The sequence below is a fragment of the Oncorhynchus gorbuscha genome, linkage group LG16, assembly GCF_021184085.1.
Source record: "Oncorhynchus gorbuscha isolate QuinsamMale2020 ecotype Even-year linkage group LG16, OgorEven_v1.0, whole genome shotgun sequence".
NCBI lineage: Eukaryota > Metazoa > Chordata > Actinopteri > Salmoniformes > Salmonidae > Oncorhynchus > Oncorhynchus gorbuscha.
The window spans coordinates 46,890,323-46,916,992 of NC_060188.1; positions in this window are offsets into that span (position 1 = coordinate 46,890,323).

Genomic DNA, 26,670 nt, shown 5'->3' on the forward strand with positions numbered 1-26,670 from the left:
TTAGTAGACGCTCTTATCCAGAGCGACTTACAAATTGGTGCATTCACCTTATGACATCCAGTGGAACAGCCACTTTACAATAGTGCATCTAAATATTTTAAGGGGGGGGTGAGAAGGATTACTTTATCCTATCCTAGGTATTCCTTAAAGAGGTGGGGTTTCAGGTGTCTCCGGAAGGTGGTGATTGACTCCGCTGTCCTGGCGTCGTGAGGGAGTTTGTTCCACCATTGGGGAGCCAGAGCAGCGAACAGTTTTGACTGGGCTGAGCGGGAACTGTACTTCCTCAGTGGTAGGGAGGCGAGCAGGCCAGAGGTGGATGAACGTCCCAATTAAGGTGTCTCCTGTGGGTAGTTTAGTTGGTGTTTAGGTGCGCAGGTAGTCACTATACTTTATACTTCCACACCCCATCACTAGGTGGTAGCAACAACCAGACCAGGTGGTGTGTCATGCTTGATAAGTGTTGAGTGCACATGTGTTTGTAATGGGCAATCAGTGAGAGAGGTGGACAGGAGCCTCTCGCTATGGCAGGGCCTTCCCTGAGTTTGTTTGGTTAATAGACCTTTAGTTTTGGCATGCCATCTTTTTGTTTTTGTTACCAACACAATACTTTAACATTGCAAACTGCTTGGCCTGGCTGACCAAGGAGTCTCACCTGAGCTAACCGTGGACTCAAAGTCTGTAATTACGACAGGTTTAGAGATTTAAGGCCAGGCTTCAATGTAAGCCGCTTTATGGTACTGCACACAATAACAACCCTTTAAAGATCATTTATGATTGAGTCGACATGCAGTGGTCAATCATTGTGAATGTTGGGGAAAAGGCTTTTAAAAGCTGCACTGTCAGCTACACAGTGACCTGTGCTATAGTGCACCATGGATCAATTCCCGGCCTAAGGAACCCCTGCGTGTTAAGTAATGCTTATGTAACATGGATTTAAACATACAATTCATTTAGCTGTAGTATACCACCAACAAAGCACAGGTTCTTTAAATCAAGAAGGGGAGCATGGGAATGATCGCCAGACATCAGATACCAAAATACATTTTATTTTCTATAAATGTTAGTTCAGTGCTCCAGACAATCATTGCTAACAACAAGCACATGGTTACATCATCGCAGTTGCATCGTCAGTACTCATCACGTCAAGGTATCACATAATATTTACATTCTGATCAACACTCAAATACATACCAATCAAGAAATACAGAGGAAGGTATAGATGGATAAGGGCCAAGACTTCACTATGACTGCTGTTCTCTGAATTTGGACTAAGCCATGGTCGCCGGTCCCATCCTCCCAAGACATGCCAGCCTGCACACAGTAAGCAGATCCTATGAATAAGAGAGGAAGACAACGATCTTTGGGAGTTTTAGGGAAAGCTCAGGGCCTAATGTCCTCTTCCATCCCTGCTTCGTGCCCTCTATCAGTCGTAGTCCTCGAGCCTACAGCCCCTGGTAAGAGGAGACAGAAAATGGGGTTATTAAGAGCATGGCTAAGACTATAGTACACCACATGCCTTGGGGGTAAGTAGTCCACCCACACAGACAGCGTGGTGAAGAAGGTGCAACAGCGGCTCTTCACCTCAGGAGGCTGAAGACATTTCACCAAAACCCTTCAAACTTTTACAGATGCACAACCAAGAGCATACTGTCTGGCTGTATCACCACCTGGTATAATAAAAATATAATAATAATATATGCCATTTAGCAGACGCTTTTATCCAAAGCGACTTACAGTCATGTGTGCATACATTCTAGGTATGGGTGGTCCCGGGGATCGAACCCACTACCCTGGCGTTACAAGCGCCATGCTCTACCAACTGAGCACCCCTCAATCGCAAGGCTCTTCAGAGGGTTGTGCGGTCTGCACAGCGCTTCACTGGGGTCAAACTACCTGCCCTCCAGGACACCTACAGCACCCGATGTCACAAAAAAGCCAAAAAGATAATCAAGGACAACAACCACCTGAGCCACTGCCTGTTCACCCCGCTATCATCCAGAAGTTGAGGTAAGTACAGGTGCATCAAAACAGCTTCTATATAAGGCCATCAGACTGTTAAACAGCCATCACTAACATAGAGCGGCTGCTGCCAACATACAGACTCAAATCACTGGCCATTTAATACATGGATTTAATAAAAGGTACCACTAGTGACTTTAAAAAATGCCACTTTAATAACATTTACATATCCTACATTACTCATCTCATATGTATATATTGTATTTTATACCATCTATTGCATCTTGCCTATGCCGCACAGCCATCGCGGATCCATTTATTTATATGTACATATTCTTATTCCATCCCCTTACATTGTGTGTATAAGGTAGTCTTTGTGAATTTGTTAGATTACTTGTTAGATGTTACTGCACTGTCGGAACTAGAAGCACAAGAATTGCGCTACACTCGCATTAATCTGCTAACCATGTGACGAATAACATTTTATTTTATTTGGGGTAGAGAATAATTGCTGCTGTGGACACTGGATAATCTTACTAACAAACCTGTTTGACCCTACTAATACTGTAGGCCTACTTATGTTACTTTAGATTCAATTCATTTAGCATTCAATGTCCTGCATTTGTGTTAACCATAGCAGCCAGCATTGCAAATAGAGATTGTGGAGAAAGAAACATCTGTCTGTTGTTCCTTTGCCCTTGTATTTGTATTGTAAATGTATTTGTCAGCAAGGCACATCTTTCGAAGAAAACAATTAAATTCTATTTGAGCAAAATGTGTGTAATAAATCCGTTCAGGTTAAAAATGCCACAGGCAGAAACATCTAGATGTTCTATCAAAGTGAGAATAATTAATTTCCCTGGCTGCTACTTAGAAATACTATAGCAGTTCATTAATAGATTACATTTTTTTCAAGGAAGGTTACAGATTCTAGGTCTGGGTTGAGCAGGCAGAGTGAAGCAAAACAGCAGAAGGAACATTTATTAAGACATGGTTTCAAAACACATTCCAGTTACTCATTTTCATTCAATTGCTTTGTTTCGATAAATATTAATTTTACTTTTTACTTTACAACCATGCTAGTTAAAAATCATGCAAAACAAAAAAAGGCACAGGAAGCAGAGCAGCCAGGGAGGCAGGCATCCGTCTTCTCAATACTTTTATCGTAAGGGAAGGGAAAGGTGCCCAGTCATCTTAAACAACCTCTATTAGCCATGCACTCGTAAACCCTAGCCTCCAACATGCTTTCAGACTGCATTCACTTCCTGTGTGCAGCTGCCTAGGACACAAAATCAGGTGGGTTTAAATATACAGAATCCAAATCACATGACTCAATTATCCTAGAATAATCTTCACCTAGATTGCATGCAAATAGGTCACACCTGTGACACATTCATTGTTATAAACCTGTCTCCAATATAATTGCGTAGCTTACATAGACCCACACTGGACCGTAGACAAATAAATACCAGTGTGAAAAGGCAACCCATGGTCTGTTTTGTAAACCAGCTCAATATATTAGAAGTCAAATCAAATGTATTTGTCACATGCGCCAAACACAACAGGTGTAGACTTTACCGTGAAATGGTTACTTACAAGTCCTTAACTCTATTTCTTTAAATGCATTGTTGGTTAAGAAAATAACCTTGTTTACGTGTTGCTGTGCGTTTTGTTTGTCAACCTACTTTGAGACCTGACAACTTTACCGTTTTTACTTTTAAATGACTGTTTATATTTTTGTTTTTTCCCCTCAACTTTTTCACTCCGGACGCTTTATCTGGACATGGTTCGTCAGGACCTCCAACAGCCGAAGCTAAGTAGTAACATTAACATGATACCTTCTAATTGCAATCGCTGTACTCATAATATACAGGAGAACGATCGCCTTACGGCGAGGATAGCTGTGCTACAAGCCCATCTTCAGACGCAATCATTAGGCAAGGGTCATTTCAGTGTAGGAAAGGATGAAACAGCGTCTGTGCCACCAGTAAGTACAGATAGTAACGTTAGTATAAATCCCGCAGCCGGACAACTCTCACGGTTTCTGGAAGGAAATGCTGTAGGAATGCTCAACCGGTGTTGCTCATTCAGCCGACAGAAACTTTCAACCGGTTTTCCCCATTAACCCCCATTTCATTATTGGATTTAAAACACGTGCCCGTTTTAAGCTCAATATTTTGTCACAAAAAGATGCTCGACTATGCATATAATTGCCAGCTTTGGAAAGAAAACACTCTGACGTTTTCAAAACTGCAAAGATATTATCTGTGGGTGCCCCAGAACTGATCTTACAGGCGAAACCAAGATGCAACCTCAAACAGGAAATGAGCAGGATTTTTGAGGCTCTGTTTTCCATTGTCTCCTTATATGGCTGTGAAAGCGCCACGAATTAGCCTGCCCTTTCTATCGTTTCTCCAAGTTGTCTGCAGCATTGTGACGTATTTGTAGGCATATCATTGGAAGATTGGTCATAAGAGACTACATTTACCAGGGGTCCGCCCAGTGTCCTTTGTTGAAATTGTTGCGTAATCTCCAAGCTGCTCGCATTCATCCATGTGATTGAGGCAGAGAGTAGACTTCCAGGAATTATATATCATGAAGAGATATGTGAAAAACACCTTGAGGATTGATTCTAAACAACGTTTGCCATGTTTCAGTCGATATTATGGAGTTAATGTGGAAGAAAGTTTGGCGTTTGGATGAATTAATTTTCTTTTTTTTGTAGCCAACCATGACGCAGAAAATGGACCGATTTCTCCTGCACAACTAATGTTTCAGGAAAACTGAACATTTGCTATCTGAGAGTCTCCTCATTGAAAACATCCGAACTTCTTCAAAGGTAAATGATTTATTGAATGTTTTCACTGGTTTTTGTGAAATGTTGCCTGCTAATGTTAACGCAAAATGCTAATGCTAATGCTAAATGCTAACGCTAAATGCTAAATGCTAGTTTGCTATGGTTGAGAAGCATATTTTGAAAATCTGAGATGACAGTGTTGTTAACAAAAGGCTAAGCTTGAGAGCAAATAGATTAATTTCATTTCATTTGCGATTTTCATGAATAGTTAACGTTGCGTTGTGGTAATTAGCTTGAGGCTGTATTCACGATCCCGGATCCGGGATGGCTCGACGCAAGAAGTTAAGCAGCGAGTTGGACTGTTACCCGCAGTATTAGACTTAAAACTAATCATCCAGCGATCATACACTGTTTACCAGGGGGCAGGGCTACCGACGTTAAGGCTAATCTGAAGATGGTGCTGGCTAAAGCTAAAACTGGCGAGTGTAGAGAGTATAGAGATATTGTTATCCACGTCGGCACCAACGATGTTAGGATGAAACAGTCAGAGATCACCAAGCGCAACATAGCTTCAGCGTGTAAATCAGCTAGAAAGATGTGTCGGTATCGAGTAATTGTCTCTGGCCCCCTCCCAGTTAGGGGGAGTGATGAGCTCTACAGCAGAGTCTCACAACTCAATCGCTGGTTGAAAACTGTTTTCTGCCCCTCCCAAAAGATAGAATTTGTAGATAATTGGCCCTCTTTCTGGGACTCACCCACAAACAGGACCAAGCCTGACCTGCTGAGGAGTGACGACTCCATCCTAGCTGGAGGGGTGCTCTCGTCTTATCTACCAACATAGACAGTGCTCTAGCTCCTCTAGCTCCACAATGAAATAGGGTGCATGCCAGGCAGCTAGCCAGCCTGCCAGCATAGTGGAGTCTGCCACTAGCACAGTCAGTGTAGTCAGCTCAGCTATCCCCATTGAGACCGTGTCTGTGCCTCGACCTAGGTTGGGCAAAACTAAACATGGCAGTGTTCGCCTTAGCAATCTCACTAGGATAAAGACCTCCTCCATTCCTGTCACATCTCAAAATAGGGCTACTTAATGTTAGATCCCTTACTTAAAAGGCAATTATAGTCAATGAACTAATCACTGATCATAATCTTGATGTGATTGGCCTGACTGAAACATGGCTTAAGCCTGATGAATTTACTGTGTTAAATGAGGCCTCACCTCCTGGCTACACTAGTGACCATATCCCCAGTGCATCCCGCAAAGGCAGAGGTGTTGCTAACACTTAATATGGCAAATTTCAATTTACAAAAAAATATATATATGTTTTCGTCTTTTGAGCTTCTAGTCATGAAATCTATGCAGCCTACGCAATCACTTTTTATAGCTACTGTTTACAGGCCTCCTGGGCCATATACAGCGTTCCTCATTGAGTTCCCTGAATTCCTATCGGACCTTGTAGTCATAGCAGATAATATTCTAATCTTTGGTGACTTTAATATTCACATGGAAAAGTCCACAGACTCACTACAAAACACTTTCGGAGCCATCATCGACTCAGTGGGTTTTGTCCAACATGTCTCTGGACCCACTCACTGTCAGTCATACTCTGGACCTAGTTTTGTCCCATGGAATAAATGTTGTGGATCTTAATGTTTTTCCTCATAATCCTGGACTATCGGACCACCATTTTATACGTTTGCAATTACAACAAATAATCTGCTCAGACCCCAACCAACGAACATCAAAAGTCGTGCTATAAATTCACAGACAACAAAGATTCCTTGATGTCCTTCCAGATTCCCTCTGTCTACCCAAGGATGCTAGAGGACAAAAATCAGTTAACCACCTAACTGAGGAACTCAATTTAACCTTGCGCAATAACCCTAGATGCAGTTGCACCGCTAAAAACTAAAAACATTTCTCATAAGGCAACTAACTCCCTGGTACACAGAAAATACCTGAGCTCTGAAGCAAGCTTCCAGAAAATTGGAACAGAAATGGCGCCACACCAAACTGGAAGTCTTCTGACTAGGTTGGAAAGACAGTACCGTGCAATACCGAAGAGCCCTTAACTGCCGCTCGATCATCCTATTTTTCTAACTTATTTGAGGAAAATAAGAACAATCCAAAATTCAATTTTGATACTGTCGCAAAGCTAACTAAAAAGCAGCATTCCCCAAGAGAGGATGGCTTTCACTTCAGCAGTGATAAATTCATTAAATTCTTTGAGGAAAATATCATGATTATTAGAAAGCAAATGACGGACTCCTCTTTAAATCTGTGTATTCCTTCAAAGCTCAGTTGTCCTGAGTCTGCACGACTCTGCCAGGGCCTAGGATCAAGAGAGACGCTCAAGTGTTTTAGTACTATATCTCTTGACACAATGATGAAAATAATCATGGCCTCTAAACCTTCAAGCTGCATACTGGACCCTATTCCAACTAAACTATTGAAAGTGCTGCTTCCTGTGCTTGGCCCTCCTAAACAGCTTTCTATCCACCAGATGTGTACCAAACTCACTAAAAGTGGCAGTAATAAAGCCTCTCTTGAAAAAGCTAAACCTTGACTGAGAAAATATAAAAAAACTATCAGCCTATATCGAATCTTCCATTCCTCAAAATTTTTAGAAAAGGCTGTTGCGAAGCAGCTACCTGAAGACAAGCAATGTATACGAAATGCTTCAGTCTGGTTTTAGACCCCATCATAGCACTGAGACTGCACTCGTGAAGATGGTAAATTACCTTTTTAATGGAATAAGACCGAGGCTCTGCATCTGTCCTCGTGCTCCTAGACCTTAGTGCTGCTTTTGATACCATTGATCACCACATTCTTTTAGAGATTGGAAACCCAAATTGGTCTACACGGACAAGTTCTGGCCTGGTTTAGATCTTATCTGTCAGAAAGATATCAGTTTGTCTCTGAATGGTTTGTCCTCTGAGAAATCAACTGTAAATGTCGGTGTTCCTCAAGGTTCCGTTTTAGGACCACTATTGTTTTCACTATATATTTTACCTCTTGGGGATGTCATTCGAAAACATAATGTTAACTTTCACTGCTATGCGGATGACACACAGCTGTACATTTCATTGAAAAATGGTGAAGCCCCAAAATTTCCCTCGCTAGATGCATGTGTTTCAGACATAAGGAAGTGGATGGCTGCAAACGTTCTACTTTTAAATTCAGACAAAACAGAGATGCTTGTTCTAGGTCCCAAGAAACAAAGAGATTTTCTGTTGAATCTGACAATTAATCTTAATGGTTGTACAGTCGTCTCAAAGAAAACTGTGAAGGACCTCGGCGTTACTCTGGACCCTGATCTCTCTTTTGAAGAACATATCAAGACCATTTCAAGGACAGCTTTTTTCCATCTACGTAACATTGCAAAAATCAGAAACTTTCTGTCCAAAAATGATGCAGAAAAATGAATCCATGCTTTTGTCACTTCTAGGTTAGACTACTGCAATGCTCTACTTTCCAGCTACCCGGATAAAGCACTAAATAAACTTCAGTTAGTGCTAAATACAGCTGCTAGAATCCTGACTAGAACCAAAAAATGTGATCATATTACTCCAGTGCTAGCCTCCCTACACTGGCTTCTTGTCAAGGCAAGGACTGATTTCAAGGTTTTACTGCTAACCTACAAAGCATTACGTGGGTTTGATCCTACCCATCTCTCTGATTTGGTCCTGCCGTACATACCTACACGTATGCTACGGTCACAAAACGCAGGCCTCCTAATTGTCCCTAGAATTTCTAAGCAAACAGCTGGAGGCAGGGCTTTCTCCTATAGAGCTCCATTTTTATGGAATGGTCTGCCATGTGAGAGACGCATACTCTGTCTCAACCTTTAAGTCTTTACTGAAGACTCATCTCTTCAGTGGGTCATATGATTGAGTGTAGTCTGGCCCAGGAGTGTGAAGGTGAACGGAAAGGCTCTGGAGCAACGAACCGCTCTCACTGTCTCTGCCTGGCTGGTTTCCCTCTTTCCACTGGGATTCTCTGCCGCTAACACTATTACAGGGAATGAGTCACTGGCTTATTAGGGCTCTTTCATACCGTCCCTTGGAGGGCACGTCACTTGAGTGGGTTGATTCACTGATGTGATCTCCCTGACTGGGTTGCCCCCCCCCCCCCTTGGGTTGTGCCGTGGCAGAGATCTTTGTGGGTTATACTCAGCCTTGTCTCAGGATGGTAAGTTGGTGGTTGAAGATATCCCTCTAGTGGTGTGGGGGCTGTGCTTTGGCAAAGTGGGTGGGGTTATATCCTTCCTGTTTGGCCCTGGCCCTGTCCGGGGGTGTCCTCAGATGGGGCCACAGTGTCTCCTGACCCCTCCTGTCTCAACCTCCAGTATTTATGCTGCAGTAGTTTGTGTCGGGGGGCTAGGGTCAGTTTGTTATATCTGGAGTACTTCTCCTGTCCTATTTGGTGTCCTCTGTGAATTTAAGTGTGCTCTCTCTAATTATCTCTTTCTCTTTCTTTTCTCTCTCTCTCTCTCGGAGGACCTGAGCCCAAGGACCATGCCTCAGGACTACCTGACATGATGACTCCTTGCTGTCCCCAGTCCACCTGACCATGCTGCTGCTCCAGTTTCAACTGTTCTGCCTTATTATTATTTGACCATGCAGGTAATTTATGAACATTTGAACATCTTGGCCATGTTCTGTTATAATCTCCACCCAGCACAGCCAGAAGAGGAATGGCCACCCCACATAGCCTGGTTCCTCTCTAGGTTTTTTCCTAGGTTTTGGCCTTTCTGGGGAGTTTTTCCTAGCCACCGTGCTTCTACACCTGTATTTCTTGCTGTTCATTTGATTTGATTTAATCTACTAAATAAACTAAAGTCAAAAATAAAATAAAAAGTAACAAAATAACAATAACAAGGCTAAATATATGGGGTTAGTTTAGTTAATTTGTATATGTAGGTAGTGGTAAAGTGACTAAGCATAGAAAATAAACAGCGAGTAGCAGCATTACAAAAACAAGTGGGGGTCAATATAATTTGTCCAGGTGGCCATTTCATTAATTGTTCAGCAGTCCTATGGCTTGGGGATAGAAGCTGTAAAGGAGCTTTTTACCTAGACTTGGCGCTCCGGTACCTCTTACCGTGTGGTAGCAGAGAGAACAGTGTATGACTTGGGTGATTAGAGTCTTTGACACCGCCTAGTATATAGGTACTGGATGGCAGGAAGTTTGGCCCCAGTGAAGTACTGGGACATACACACTACCTTCTGTAACGTCTTACGATCAGATGATGAGCAGTTGTCATACCAGGCGGTGATGCAACCGGTCAGCATACTCTTGATTGTGCAGCTGTAGAAATTTGAGGATCTGGGGACCCATGCCAAATATTTTCAGACTCCTAAGGAGACAACTGTCTTGGTTTGTTTGTTGGTGATGTGGACACCAAGGAACTTTAAAGGGGTGAGTGTAATTTGTGGAACATTCCAACAGGAATCTTTTCCAAAAACTTTGTAAAGTACAAAGATGTCAACAAACAACGCATACAAAGTAGCATGAATTCACCTAGCTAACTAGCTGCCGAATAGGCATCAACTCACCACGTAGCTTATTCTTAATGTCTGTCCATAGGCTACCAGAGTGAGGACAGACATTTTTCGGAAAAATAAACGTGGTGTGGAAACTTTATCAAATAGCACACTCCCTACCCGGTATCTTATTCTGCCGCAACACAACTTTGTATGTGTTGTTTGTTGGCAACCTTATTATTTACAAACATTTTGGAACAGATTCCTGTTAGAACGTTCCAAAAATTATACCCACCCACTTGAAAGTCTTAACCCACTCCACTACAGCCCCGTCAACATTAATGGGGGCCTGTTCGGCCCTCGCTTTCCTGAAGTCCATGATCAGCTCCTTTGTCTTGCTCACATTGAGGGAGAGGTTGTTGTCCTGGCACCACACTGCCAAGTCTCTGACCTTCTCCTTACAGGCTGTCTCATCGTTGTCGGAGATCATGCCTACCACCGTTGGGTCTTCAGCAAACTTAATGGTGGTGTTGGAGTCGTGCTTGGCCACACAGTCGTGGGTGAACAGGGAGTACAGGAGGGGACTGAGCACGCAACCCTGAGGGTCCCCTGTGTTGAGGATCAGTGTGCAGATGTGTTGTTGCCTACCCTTACCATCTGTGAGCGGCCCGTCAGGAATTCCAGGATCCAGTTGTAGAGGAAGGTGTTTAGTCCCAGGGTCCATAGCTTAGTGATGTGCTTTGTGAGCACTATGGTGTTGAACGCCGAGCTGTAGTCAATGAACAGCATTCTCACATAGGTGTTCCTTTTGTCCAAGTGGGAAAGGGCAGTGTGGAGTAGGATTGAGATTGCGTCGTCTGTGGATCTGTTGGGGCGGTACGGGAATTGGAGTGGGTCTAGTGTTTCCGGGATGATGGTGTTGATGTGAGTCATGACCAGCCTTTCAAAGCACTTCATGGCTACCGAAGTGAGAGCACGATGTCGAATATTAAGACTTCCTTAATATTAGATATTGTTCACCATCTGTTATTGACAAATAGACACACCACCACCCCTCATCTTACCCGACATAACTCTTCTGTCCTACCGATGGATGGAAAACCCAGCCAACTGTATATTATCCATGTTGTCATTCAGCCACAACTTGTGAAACATAAGATAGTTCCACATTTAATATCCAGGTGGTAGGATAGTCTCGACCGAAGCTGATCCAGTTTATTCTCCATGTTTGCACATTGGCCAATAGAACAGATGGTAGAGGTGTGTTACCCACTCGCCGACAAATTCCCACAAGGCACCCGGATCTGCGCCCCCTGTATCTCTGTCTTTTCTTCATGCGAATGAAGGGGATTTGGGCCTGGTCCGTGCGAAACAGTCCATCCTTCACTTCAAATTAATTAAAGGAAAATACCCTTGTCCAGTTTGAGGTGAGTAATCGCTGTTCTGATATCCAGAAGCTCTTTTCAGTCATAAAAGTCAGTAGCAGCAACATTATATACAAAATAAGTTACAAACAATGCGGGGGAAACAAAATAGCACAATTGGTTCGGTGCCATTCTCATTTTCTCTCATTGGATTTGAAATGATGCATTAACTAAGTGTTGGAGTAGAGCCAAAAAAAACAAAATGTGTCACTGTCCCAATACTTTTGGAGCTCACTGTATTTTTGCCCTACAAAATACAGAAGATTTTTATTAGAACAGGCTTGTTGTTTTATTAAGTAGCTAGTTAGCTACCTAACTTGCAAATCCGGGTTAGTTTTCATTGATCTTTGTCCAAGTTGAAATTACGTTAGCTAGCAAGGATCAGGTTAGCAAGCTAGTTTGAGTTGAAACATTATCGATAGCAAGCTGGCTAATGTTACATCCTATCAAACCTTCTCGTCAGGTGCAATGTTAGCTATGCAAATCTTTCGATCTTTGAAATTACATCACTTTACACTTTAGGGTGAAGCTATGTCTTTAGCTAGTTACATCACACTATCATAGCTAGCAAGCAACTAACCAGATACAGGTCACAGCCATCATGTCGTACATTTGTTGTATGTAATGCATTCCTTGGCATCTCGCGCAATATTGTTGAATGCATTAGAAGTTTGCACCAACTTTATGGAAGCCCATTTTCACTCCTCAGCTGAGTTAGTGACTTAACATGTCCACAACATTTGGCAGCTGGGGGGTGAACCACACCTTGTCTCTGTGTGTGACGGCCCCTCCCCGCTCTGTCTACTAGGTTTTGCTGTGCTTACTTCCTGCAGGAGATTGGTGGGTGGAGTAGGAGAGGTGGGCGGAGCTGGGAGAGTCATCAGTGCTAATGGGGCACACCTGTGAAAGCTCAGCTGTGGCAAAAGCCACTGTTTCCCCATTCAGCAGGAGATTCGCAGTTCTGTTGACGACTGCGAGGACTGGTGTTTGACACACTGTGTGTAGCTAGCTAGGTAGACTCCGGTACACGGGAGGCAGATGAATCACCAGTAGCTAGCTATCTAGGACACTGATAGACAGTGTCCTTTGCCACCAATAAACTCAGTTAATATTTTTATTTCCCTTTTGACCCACAATTTATTTGCATAGATATTAGGGGGGGGGCATTCATGCAGGAACCAATGGGATGCTCAAGGGGTCGGTGGGAGGGGGGCAGATGCAAGAATGCACCGAATTGCTGGCCGCAATCACACACTATTGGTTGAGTTTGAGGGGTTTGGGTTGGGAAAGAGGATTAACAACTTTATTGAAATAGAAAGAAAAGGTATGGACAACACTACTCCTCTAGATGCTTCATGGCTGTGAGTGAGTGGTTGGATGACTGGTTGTGGTTGTTGTTGTAATGAGCTTTATCTTATTTTGTCCAACAGGAGCGGGCAGAGAGGATTAAGTACAGATGGGTATATACAAAGCAGGATCTGTAAGTTAGCCAACTAACCAGGGGTGCCAATACCCTAGCAGTCGCCATACCCTAGCTCAGGAGTCTCCAACAGGTAAATTGGTGGGATAATGTCAATGTGGCGTTGATTGATAGTAGCCGGGAGCTTTATGTGAATGACAATTTGCAATGGAAAAATGCATGTACTTTCAGAATTGATTGGCAAGCCTCTCATAGGTGGGCTGCGAGCTACAGGTAGCTCACCAATCAATACTGAAAGTACTTGCATTTTTCCATTGCAAACTGTCATACAAATAAAGGTCCTGGCTACCATCCAATCAAAGCCATATTGACATTATCCCACCCCTGGTTAGCCACTATATGCTTAGAAAGCCAAACATAACACAATATCCCCCAATTAATATCCAGCAATACTGCCCCCGGTCTGTCTGTTTGGTGCTCGAGTTTCTCTGTCACTCCGTATGTAGCCAGTTCAGCGATGTGGATAGACAAAGACTTTCGCCAAAAACCTTCTCAATTAAGTGTTAACTGCGAAGTAGGCTAACAGTACCTGATAGAACTATAAATCATGAACCACACAGAAGAAACATCGCTCGACACATTCATCTCTTGCTAGATGCTCAATTGAAGGGGAATTATTTTTATTTTTCAATTAATAATTGTAATATTGAGTCAAATCCAAAACCAGGAAAAATAAAACCGGAAACAAAATTTGTGAAAATACTAAATATAATTATGGGGCCTGTTATGCCAAAAACTGTTTATCAACCATTATTTTAGCAGGTATATTGACAGACTGTATCACAATTCCAGTGGGTCAGAAGTTTACATACACTAAGTTGACTGTGATAGGCTAATTGCAATAATTTGAGTCAATTGGAGGTGTACCTGTATTGCACCATAATTTGCAAATAAATTCATTAAATATCCTACAATGTGATTTTCTGGATTTTTTTTTCTCATTTTGTCTGTCATAGTTGAAGTGTACCTATGATGAAAGTTACAGGTCTCTCATCTTTTTAAGTGGGAGAACTTGCACAATTGGTGGCTGACTAAATACTTTTTTGCCCCACTGTATGTGACTTTTTGCTCATGAGCTCTACTTTTGGAACTACTCGCTAAAAAGTATACAAAAGTACTGGAGAATACTTTTAAGATGTAAACAGTGGTACAAGGCCCAGTCCTGGTCTGCTTGAGAAATCTCAGCCTCCAGCATCCTCTTTGACTTGAAAGTCCTCTCTGCTAATTAATGGACAATGAATGAATAGCAATGCAATTCTGTTCCCCCTGATAGGTGGTGCTCTCTGTACTCCCTTAAGCTTGTTAAAATGTTTACCCGTTTGACTGTGTGAGACATTAGCCACATTAGCCCTCTGCTGCCTGGCATTAAATTACTACTGCAATCTTGACTTGCACTATGGTGACACATTGGGTGTCGAAATCGTAAACCACTGAAACTGGCTTTTGAGGCTTTAAAATTAATTACTTCAGTGTTTTTTTGGTTTGAATTGAGATCATATGTTGTCTTTGAGCTATCTTGCTTATATAAGGTAATGTAATGAATGTAATGGTTTTGTCAGTTTCTTGTTAGGCTCAAACAGGATTTGTTATATGTTCTGTCAATATCAAATCTAGTGATGCAATGAGCTTATGAGCTCTGACTGCAAAGCTTAATAATGACAATTATGTCTGTGATATTGTCAGATATGTGACAAAGGGAGAACAAGAATCGCCGGGGGCAATATTTGTACCAGATGCTTAAAGAATTAATGACCCATATACCTTTGACGTGGAAATATCCTATTCACTTTGGCCTGCCAAGGCAGTAAGCTACTCTTCCTGGGGTCCAAACACACTGAAATACCCACATTACATATTTATTTTATTTTTTATTTGACCTATATTTAACTAGGCAAGTCAGTTTAGAACAAAATTCTTGTTTTCAATGACAGCCTAGGAACAGCGGGTTAACTGCCTTGTTCAGGGGCAAAACAACAGATTTGTACCTTGTCATCTCAGGGATTCGATCTTGCAACCTTTCAGTTACTAGTCCAACGCTGTAACCACGAGGCTACCAGTGAACTATGTTTGTACTGAATGAGCTCAAGATAAAACAGTACATCATATAACGTCCCTACATCACTGCATATCTACAACACAAAAGGTTCAGTATCAGCATGCAACAATATCACAATGTGTGCGTATGTATGTGTCTAACTTTGTGTCTTCACAGTCCCCGTTGTTCCATAAGGTGTATTTTTTACCTGCTTTAAAAAAATGATTCTACTGCTTGCATCAGTTACCTGATGTAGTCGTGACTATGTCTATGTAGTACTGTGCGCCTCCCATCGTCTGTTTTGGACTTGGGGACTATAGCTTAATTCTTGTATATTTTATTCCTCTTGTGTTACTATTATTAAAGCAGTTCTACACCCATTTCATTCGATGCACGTTACATAACTACTACATTTGATATTTTAAACTCCAAGCAAAATCAGTGATAGTCAGAAAGGACAGGTACAAGTTTAAGAAAGGCAATAACAATAGTAAAGTGTCATTCTTACCACAAATGAACAAATGGGTGTTACAACAAGAGCAACCATACACTAACTGAATGGGCCACCATCCCTGGGCCTCCACTTATACAGGCGTTGTCCTGTTGGAAGGTGATCCTTCACCCCAGTCTGAGGTCCTGAGTGCTCTAGAGCAAGTAAATGTAATTACTAAAATATACTTAAGTATCAAAAGTAAAAGTATGAATAATAACAATTACTTATATTAAGCAAACCAGACGGCACAATTATTTTCTGTTTTTGTTTTCTGGATAGCCAGGGGCACACTCCAACACTCCGACATAATTTACAAACAAATCATCGCTGGTCATTAGGGATGACAAGTGTGTGTGAATTGGACCATTTTCTGTCCTGCTAAGCAAGACTGTGAAGCAACACAAACAAAGGCACAGACCCATGCATACACACACACACACTATACACACGTACACATGATCCATAATAAATTCAAATACAATACAATAAAAATGTAACAAGTACGTTTGAGTGTATGGAGTAAAAATTACATTATTTTCTTTAGGAATGAAGTAAAAGTAAAAGTTGTCAAATATAAATAGTAAAGTACAGATACCCCAAAAAACTACTTAAGTAGTACTTTCAAGTATTTTTACTTTTGTACTTTACACCACTGCTTTGCTCCTTTCATCTTTGCCTCGATCCTGACTAGTCTCCCAGTCCCTGCCTCTGAAAAACAAAAACACTTACCACAATTTGTAGTCAAACCAAAGAGTCCAGATCAGTGGAGCAGAGCTGGCGACAAATAAAGTAGGCTAGTTCCTATATCTGTTTCCACTTATTTTGACATCTTGGGGAGATGAGAATCATTGGCTGAACTAATTATGGGATACGGACCTTGAGAGCCTGAGCTAATTATATAAGCCCATTGTGTAATGACCGGTCCGGAAGGGTTAGTCCTAGGGGGTAACTCCCCAGTAGTTTGGTTCCTGCTAGTACTATAAAGTCAATAGTAAATCACAGTGGAGTAATACCTGTGATTACTATTAATATATAGTGAGTCCCGGAAGGTAAGCCTGTGCAGGCTGGAACCTGCGAAAGGTTAGTCCTAGGGCTAAATACCAGCGAGGTTGGTTCCCTGCATAGCTATAACGGGGTGAGAGCCTAGTTGTTTTGGAGGTTAGTTGTTGGGGTGGTGAACCATGGATGATTATGTGAAAATAGGAAGGCAAGTGTGAATCATTTTGGTGATGTTTGTTATCAATAATAGGGATATTGGAGGAGATACGGCACAAAGACATAAAGAAATCTGTATTCTCCAGTAATAGATACGCAGATGTTTATGGTATCGGTTTTAATACAAGGTATTAAGTGCCGTGTCCAATTAATTATTATCCGGGGAAGTGTGTAGTTGTAACGTCATTCTTCGTTTGTCAAAAGAGAGTCGGACCGAAATGCAGCGTGGTGGTTACTCATGTCTTTAATAAAGAGATCGCGATACATTAAATAACTTATACATATACAAAAACAACAAACGGAACGAGAAACCTATTACTGTCATGCAGGTGAAAGAGGACCCAAAAGCGACTTGGCGAAAACAGAGTCTTTAATCCAGTAAAGTAAATACAAACAAAAAACACAACTTTCACTCGAAATGACGAGGACAAACTGGAGACTCGATCTTGAACAGCAGGTGAACAGCAGGTTGCCTCGGGAAGGCACTTGAACCAGACAGACTCAGACACCTGCTCACCACGCAGCATCTGAGGAAAACACGACACGACAGGGCGATACACAAACACAGCACGGTGAATTCTAGACAAGGAACCGACAGGACAGGAACGGAACACAAAGGAAGAAATAGGGACTCTAATCAGGGGAAAGGATCGGGAACAGGTGTGGGAAGACTAAATGATTGATTAGGGGAATAGGAACAGCTGGGAGCAGGAACGGAACGATAGAGAGAAGAGAGAGCGAGAGAGTGAGAGAGGGAGGGGGAGAGAGAGGGATAGAAAGAGGGAAAGAACCTAATAAGACCAGCAGAGGGAAACGAATAGAATGGGAAGCACAGGGACAAGACAAGATAATAAATGACAAAACATGACAGTACCCCCACTCACCGAGCGCCTCCTGGCGCACTCGAGGAGGAATCCTGGCGGCAACGGAGGAAATCATCAATGAGTGAACGGTCCAGCACGTCCCGAGACGGAACCCAACTCCTCTCCTCAGGACCGTAACCCTCCCAATCCACTAAGTATTGGTGACCCCGTCCCGAGAACGCATGTCCATGATCTTATGTACCTTGTAAATAGGTGCGCTCTCGACAAGGACGGGAGGGGGGAGGGAAGACGAACGGGGTGCGAAGAAAGGGCTTAACACAGGAGACATGGAAGACAGGATGGACGCGACGAAGATGTCGCGGAAGAAGCAGTCGCACAGCGACAGGATTGACGACCTGGGAGACACGGAACGGACCAATGAACCGCGGAGTCAACTTACGAGAAGCTGTCGTAAGAGGAAGGTTGCGAGTGGAAAGCCACACTCTCTGGCCGCAACAATACCTTGGACTCTTAATCCTGCGTTTATTGGCGGCTCTCACAGTCTGTGCCCTGTAACGGCAAAGTGCAGACCTCACCCTCCTCCAGGTGCGCTCACAACGTTGGACAAACGCTTGAGCGGAGGGAACGCTGGACTCGGCAAGCTGGGATGAGAACAGAGGAGGCTGGTAACCCAGACTACTCTGAAACGGAGATAACCCGGTAGCAGACGAAGGAAGCGAATTGTGAGCGTATTCTGCCCAGGGGAGCTGTTCTGCCCAAGACGCAGGGTTTCTGAAAGAAAGGCTGCGTAGTATGCGACCAATCGTCTGATTGGCCCTCTCTGCTTGACCGTTAGACTGGGGATGAAACCCGGAAGAGAGACTGACGGACGCACCAATCAAACGACAGAACTCCCTCAAACTGTGACGTGAATTGCGGGCCTCTGTCTGAAACGGCGTCTAACGGGAGGCCATGAATTCTGAATACATTCTCGATAATGATTTGTGCCGTCTCCTTAGCGGAAGGAAGTTTAGCGAGGGGAATGAAATGTGCCGCCTTAGAGAACCTATCGACAACCGTAAGAATCACAGTCTTCCCCGCAGACAAAGGCAGACCGGTAATGAAGTCTAGGGCGATGTGAGACCATGGTCGAGAAGGAATGGGGAGCGGTCTGAGACGACCGGCAGGAGGAGAGTTACCCGACTTAGTCTGCGCGCAGTCCGAACAAGCAGCCACGAAACGGCGCGTGTCACGCTCCTGAGTCGGCCACCAAAAGCGCTGGCGAATAGACGCAAGAGTGCCTCGAACACCGGGATGACCAGCTAACTTGGCAGAGTGAGCCCACTGAAGAACAGCCAGACGAGTGGAAACAGGAACGAAAAGGAGGTTACTAGGACAAGCGCGCGGCGACGCAGTGTGCGTGAGTGCTTGCTTAACCTGTCTTTCAATTCCCCAGACTGTTAACCCGACAACACGCCCATAAGGAAGAATCCCCTCGGGATCAGTAGAAGCCACAGAAGAACTAAACAGACGGGATAAGGCATCAGGCTTGGTGTTCTTGCTACCCGGACGGTAAGAAATCACAAACTCGAAACGAGCGAAAAACAACGCCCAACGAGCTTGACGGGCATTAAGTCGTTTGGCAGAACGGATGTACTCAAGGTTCTTATGGTCTGTCCAAACGACAAAAGGAACGGTCGCCCCCTCCAACCACTGTCGCCATTCGCCTAGGGCTAAGCGGATGGCGAGCAGTTCACGGTTACCCACATCATAGTTGCGCTCAGATGGCGACAGGCGATGAGAAAAATAAGCGCAAGGATGAACCTTATCGTCAGACTGGAAGCGCTGGGATAGAATGGCTCCCACGCCTACCTCTGAAGCGTCAACCTCGACAATGAATTGTCTAGTGACGTCAGGAGTAACGAGGATAGGAGCGGACGTAAAACGTTCTTTTAGAAGATCAAAAGCTCCCTGGGCGGAACCGGACCACTTAAAACACGTCTTGACAGAAGTAAGAGCTGTGAGAGGGGCAGCAACTTGACCGAAATTACGAATGAAACGCTGATAGAAATTAGCGAAACCTAAAAAGCGCTGCAACTCGACACGTGACCTTGGAACGGGCCAATCACTGACAGCTTGGACCTTAGCGGAATCCATCTGAATGCCTTCAGCGGAAATAACGGAACCGAGAAAAGTAACGGAGGAGACATGAAAAGAGCACTTCTCAGACTTTACGTAGAGACAATTCTCTAAAAGGCGCTGTAGAACACGTCGAACGTGCTGAACATGAATCTCGAGTGACGGAGAAAAAATCAGGATATCGTCAAGATAGACAAAAACAAAGATGTTCAGCATGTCTCTCAGAACATCATTAACTAATGCCTGAAAAACAGCTGGCGCATTGGCGAGACCAAACGGCAGAACCCGGTACTCAAAATGCCCTAACGGAGTGTTAAACGCCGTTTTCCACTCGTCCCCCTCTCTGATGCGCACGAGATGGTAAGCGTTACGAAGGTCCAACTTAGTAAAGCACCTGGCTCCCTGCAGAATCTCGAAGGCTGATGACATAAGGGGAAGCGGATAACGATTCTTAACCGTTATGTCATTCAGCCCTCGATAATCCACGCAGGGGCGCAGAGTACCGTCCTTCTTCTTAACAAAAAGAACCCCGCCCCGGCCGGAGAGGAAGAAGGCACTATGGTACCGGCGTCAAGAGACACAGACAAATAATCCTCGAGAGCCTTACGTTCGGGAGCCGACAGAGAGTATAGTCTACCCCGAGGAGGAGTGGTCCCCGGAAGGAGATCAATACTACAATCATACGACCGGTGAGGAGGAAGGGAGTTGGCTCGGGACCGACTGAAGACCGTGCGCAGATCATGATATTCCTCCGGCACTCCTGTCAAATCGCCAGGTTCCTCCTGAGAAGTAGAGACAGAAGAAATGGGAGGGATGGCAGACATTAAACACTTCACATGACAAGAAACGTTCCAGGATAGGATAGAATTACTAGACCAATTAATTGAAGGATTATGACATACTAGCCAGGGATGACCCAAAACAACAGGTGTAAACGGTGAACGAAAAATCAAAAAAGAAATAGTCTCACTGTGGTTACCAGATACTGTGAGGGTTAAAGGTAGTGTCTCAAATCTGATACTGGGAAGATGACTACCATCTAAGGCGAACATGGGCGTAGGCTTCTCTAACTCTCTGAAAGGAATGTCATGTTTCCGAACCCATGCTTCGTCCATGAAACAACCCTCAGCCCCAGAGTCTATCAAGGCACTACATGTAGCATCAGAACCGGTCCAGCGTAGATGGACCGACAAAGTAGTACAGGATCTTGATGGAGAGACTTGAGTAGTTGCGCTCACCTGTAGCCCTCCGCTTACAGATGAGCTCTGGCTTTTACTGGACATGAATTAACAAAATGTCCAGCAACTCCGCAATAGAGGCACAGGCGGTTGGTGATCCTCCGTTCCCTCTCCTTAGTCAAGATGCGAATCCCTCCCAGCTGCATGGGCTCAGACTCTGAGCCAGAGGAGGGAGATGGTTGCGATGCGGAGCAGGGAAACACCGTTGATGCGAGCTCTCTTCCACGAGCCCGGTGACGAAGATCTACCCGTCGTTCTATGCGGATGGCGAGAGCAATCAAAGAGTCCACATCTGAAGGAACCTCCCGGGAGAGAATCTCATCCTTAACCACTGCGTGGAGTCCCTCCAGAAAACGAGCGAGCAGCGCCGGCTCGTTCCACTCACTAGAGGCAGCAAGAGTGCGAAACTCAATAGAATAATCCGTTATGGACCGTTCACCTTGGCATAAGGAAGCCAGGGCCCTAGAAGCCTCCCTACCAAAAACTGAACGGTCAAAAACCCGAATCATCTCCTCTTTAAAGTTCTGGAACTTGTTAGAGCAATCAGCCCTTGCCTCCCAGATAGCTGTGCCCCATTCTCGAGCCCGGCCAGTAAGGAGTGAAATGACGTAAGCAACCCGAGCTCTCTCTCTAGAGTATGTGTTGGGTTGGAGAGAGAACACAATCTCACACTGCGTGAGAAAGGAGCGGCACTCAGTGGGCTGCCCGGAGTAGCAAGGTGGGTTATTAACCCTAGGTTCTGGAGGCTCGGCAGGCCAGGAAGTAACAGGTGGCACGAGACGTAGACTCTGGAACTGTCCAGAGAGGTCGGAAACCTGAGCGGCCAGGTTCTCCACGGCATGGCGAGCAGCAGACAATTCCTGCTCGTGTCTGCCGAGCATGGCTCCTTGGATCTTGACGGCAGTGTAACGAGCGTCTGAAGTCGCTGGGTCCATTCCTTGGTCGGTTCCTTCTGTCATGCAGGTGAAAGAGGACCCAAAAGCGACTTGGCGAAAACAGAGTCTTTAATCCAGTAAAGTAAATACAAACAAAAAACACAACTTTCACTCGAAATGACGAGGACAAACTGGAGACTCGATCTTGAACAGCAGGTGAACAGCAGGTTGCCTCGGGAAGGCACTTGAACCAGACAGACTCAGACACCTGCTCACCACGCAGCATCTGAGGAAAACACGACACGACAGGGCGATACACAAACACAGCACGGTGAATTCTAGACAAGGAACCGACAGGACAGGAACGGAACACAAAGGAAGAAATAGGGACTCTAATCAGGGGAAAGGATCGGGAACAGGTGTGGGAAGACTAAATGATTGATTAGGGGAATAGGAACAGCTGGGAGCAGGAACGGAACGATAGAGAGAAGAGAGAGCGAGAGAGTGAGAGAGGGAGGGGGAGAGAGAGGGATAGAAAGAGGGAAAGAACCTAATAAGACCAGCAGAGGGAAACGAATAGAATGGGAAGCACAGGGACAAGACAAGATAATAAATGACAAAACATGACAATTACAGCCTATCTGGTGAATACTACACAAAGACAGGAACAATCACCCACGAAATACAAAGCGAAACTCAGGCTACCTAAATACGGTTCCCAATCAGAGACAACGAGAATCACCTGACTCTGATTGAGAACCGCCTCAGGCAGCCAAGCCTATACAACACCCCTAATCAGCCGCGATCCCAAATACTACAAACCCCAATACGAAAATGCAATAACATAAACCCATGTCACACCCTGGCCTAACCAAATATATAACGAAAACACAAAATACAATGACCAAGGCGTGACGGTAGTGCTATATTAGAAAATAGTCAATAGAAGGTGTGTATTATAGACCGGATTGAAGAAATCAAAAATACCCTGAACACCGTTGGGAGTGTTTAGGGAATAAGAACTATTGATATAGCGACAAATGGATCCGTTTCTCCCTGTAATATAGAGATAGCTGTAACGATCGTAGTATGAAGGAGTGGACCAAAACGCAGCGTGGTAAGTGTTCATGATAAATTGAATCCTAATATAATAATAATAATAATATATATAATAATAATATATGCCATTTAGCAGACGCTTTTATCCAAAGCGACTTACAGTCATGTACATTTACATTTAAGTCATTTAGCAGACGCTCTTATCCAGAGCGACTGTGTGCATACATTCTACGTATGGGTGGTCCCGGGGATCGAACCCACTACTCTGGCGTTACAAGCGCCATGCTCTACCAACTGAGCTACAGAAGGACAAACCACTCAAACAAAATAACAAAGCGGGAAAAAACCGAAACAGTCCTGTCAGGTACAGACACTAAACAGAAAACAACTACCCACAAAACCTAAAGGAAAAAAGACAACTTATATATGATCCCCAATCAGAGACAACGATAGACAGCTGCCTAAGATTGGGAACCACACCAACATAGAAATAAAGAAACTAGAATGCCCACCCTAGTCACACCCTGGCCTAACCCAAACGGAGAATAAAAACCTCTCTATGGCCAGGGCGTGACAATAGCAGAATTTAATAACGCCATGGAGACGCTAAAAGAAGCGCACAAGCATTCTACCAATTCGGATGGAATATGGAAAAAATGGAGCAAATTCGTTTTCCTGCTGACGGAGAATTCAAATCAAATAAAGAATTCAGGGAGGCAATTATGACTTGGCACAAGGACATAAAACCAGAATCAAAAGCTCAATATACCAGCGTGTTGATGTCAGCATTCTATCAACAGAAAATGCATAACGATAAACCCAGAAAGTGTAACACCGGTACTTTACTACAGAAGGACTGGGAACGGAAGTGTATTGTAGATTTAATTCGAGACAATGTTTTGAGCATGGACTATGACTCCCCTCGCCTCGCAGACGTGCGAAAGGTTAGTAGAGCCATAGAGGAAATCACTAACAACAGTGTCAATGGCCAGGATAAAACTATGAAACGTAGCGAGAAAAAAAACATCAAAACGTAAGGAGATGGCTCCCTGTTTAAGATGTGGGACTATCGGGCATTGGAAGAATGAGTGTAAGGTGATACTGGAACCTAGTGCATTAGCAGTAAATGCAGCTATACAAGAGTTTGCATCTTTTTCAAAAGAGCAACAACTAATCGTTTTGAGGTTAGCAAGAATGGAACTTTCACCTAGCGGTGTATAGTTTCTGTTTGATCGATAAGTGGTTCATAGAGATTATAGTTTCTATGTGATGGAAGATGTATTAGATCACGTTTTACCTAACTTTTAGTAGAGTACCGATGGGATTTACAAATAGTCCCACGTGGTATTATTTTGCATTGAAACAATCATTAAAAGGGTGTCAATTGTAGGTTCTGTACTGGTACAATACATGGAGGATTTGTTATTAGCGTCAAAAGACGAAGAAACTGATATGCGAGACCGCACCACAACATGTTACTAGTGCAAGATGGACAAACTGAGAGTTATCGTTAAATGGGGAAAATCTACAATTTCATAAGATTTGTGCTTTGAATCCTGCGTTGTTAAAGCCGTCGAATGGGGAGGGTGAATCGCACACATGTGACCAAGATAAGATTACTCCAAAAGCTAGGCCTGATTTGCAAGAGACAGTGTTGGAATCAGGGAAAGTATTGTATACAGATGGCTCTAGTTACATGAACACAGAAGGGAATAGAGTAAAGGAGTGCGCTGTGTGTGGGATGCATTTGGAGTAATTCATGATTTGGGTACATTGTGGTCACCACGGGGCATGTTAGCAGTGACAGGAACACCAATACAAATGGTCTGAAGGTAGATGTATTATTAGAATAATGTCAGTTAACCAGTAAATTAGCAGTGGTGAAATATGAAGCTCATACAAGTCGTACAGATAAAATCGGCATAGGTAATCGTAAAGCAGCCGAAATGGCGAAGGCGGCTGCCGTGGTGAGATGTTATAGATCCACATGTATATATTGTGTGTTCCTTACGATGAGACATTGGCAAAATTTTCCACAGGAAAACATATTTTGGGTTAAAGATTCTAGGCAAAATGCCAGGGGGATGGATTCTTAAGGTAACACATTTAAATTATATGACCGAACACACATTGCAAATGCAGAAGTCCTAAGGGTTTGTCTAAATCATTAGACAGTTTATGTGGTCTTATTTTTAAATACATTTACATTTGATGTCGTCTAATTCTGGAATGGGATTCTAGAATGGACGAAAGGGTCGAGGGGTCACGAGGAATTAGCATTGGGGTACCAAACCTAAAATGAACTTACTTTTTTAAATATGTTATGATGGTTATGGAGAATCATGGGGAAAAGGAGACCAGTGATTTGTTAGACTTGGTAGAGAGATACTATCCCCGTGTTGTGGGATTTATTAGAAGGGGTCTTTTCAATTTAGTTAAAATGGGTATGCAGAAGGATGAAATGTTTTGAAGAGGTATTTAAATGGTTTTCGAAGGACAGGGAAAGAAAGGGAGAGGAAACATTTTAATGGTGACGAAAGCCCTGAATATTAAAATTTCCTAATGAAGAATGATCAACTTCATAGTGAGTTATGGGTTAGATGTCATGATAGAGGAGTATCATTCCCAGAGACTGAATATTGTTACAGGAGACCGCTCATAGAAGAAGGAGAGCAGCTAACTGTACACAATATGGGGATTTAATTGAATGTTACACATACCCAGATCATGGTGAAAGTAGCAGAGATAGTGTTGTCATTTCAGACACTGTTGTCAACTTTCAGTAATGAGTTTGTCACGGAAGGAATAAAACTTGAAAGAATAGCAACCGATCGCTGTATACAGAAGGCCACATCGCCAGAAGGGAAGTCTGCTGTGATAATAGCATCACATCTCCTGCAGAGTGTGATTAAGAAACATGTGACTCAGAGTTTTGTACGGTTGGATATTTTTATTTCACCTTTATTTAACCAGGTAGGCAAGTTCTCATTTACAATTGTGACCTGGCCAAGATAAAGCAAAGCAGTTTGACACATACAACGACACAGAGTTACACATGGAGTAAAACAAACATACAGTCAATAATACAGTATAAACAAGTCTATATACGATGTGAGCAAATGAGGTGAGATAAGGGAGGTAAAGGCAAAAAAAGGCCATGGTGGCAAAGTAAATACAATATAGCAAGTAAAACACTGGAATGGTAGATTTGCAATGGAAGAATGTGCAAATTAGAAATAAAAAATAATGGGGTGCAAAGGAGCAAAATTAATTAATTAATTAAATACAGTAGGGAAAGAGGTAGTTGTTTGGGCTAAATTATAGGTGGGCTATGTACAGGTGCAGTAATCTATGAGCTGCTCTGACAGTTGGTGCTTAAAGCTAGTGAGGGAGATAAGTGTTTCCAGTTTCAGAGATTTTGTAGTCCGTTCCAGTCTTTGGCAGCAGAGAACTGGAAGGAGAGGCGGCCAAAGAAAGAATTGGTTTTGGGGGGACTTAACCTAGCAGGGTCTTGTAGATGACATGGAGCCAGTGGGTTTGGCAATGAGCATGAAGCGAGGGCCAGCCAACGAGAGCGTACAGGTCACAATGGTGAGTAGTATATGGGGCTTTGGTGACAAAATGGATTGCACTGTGATAGACTGCATCCAATTTGTTGAGTAGGGTATT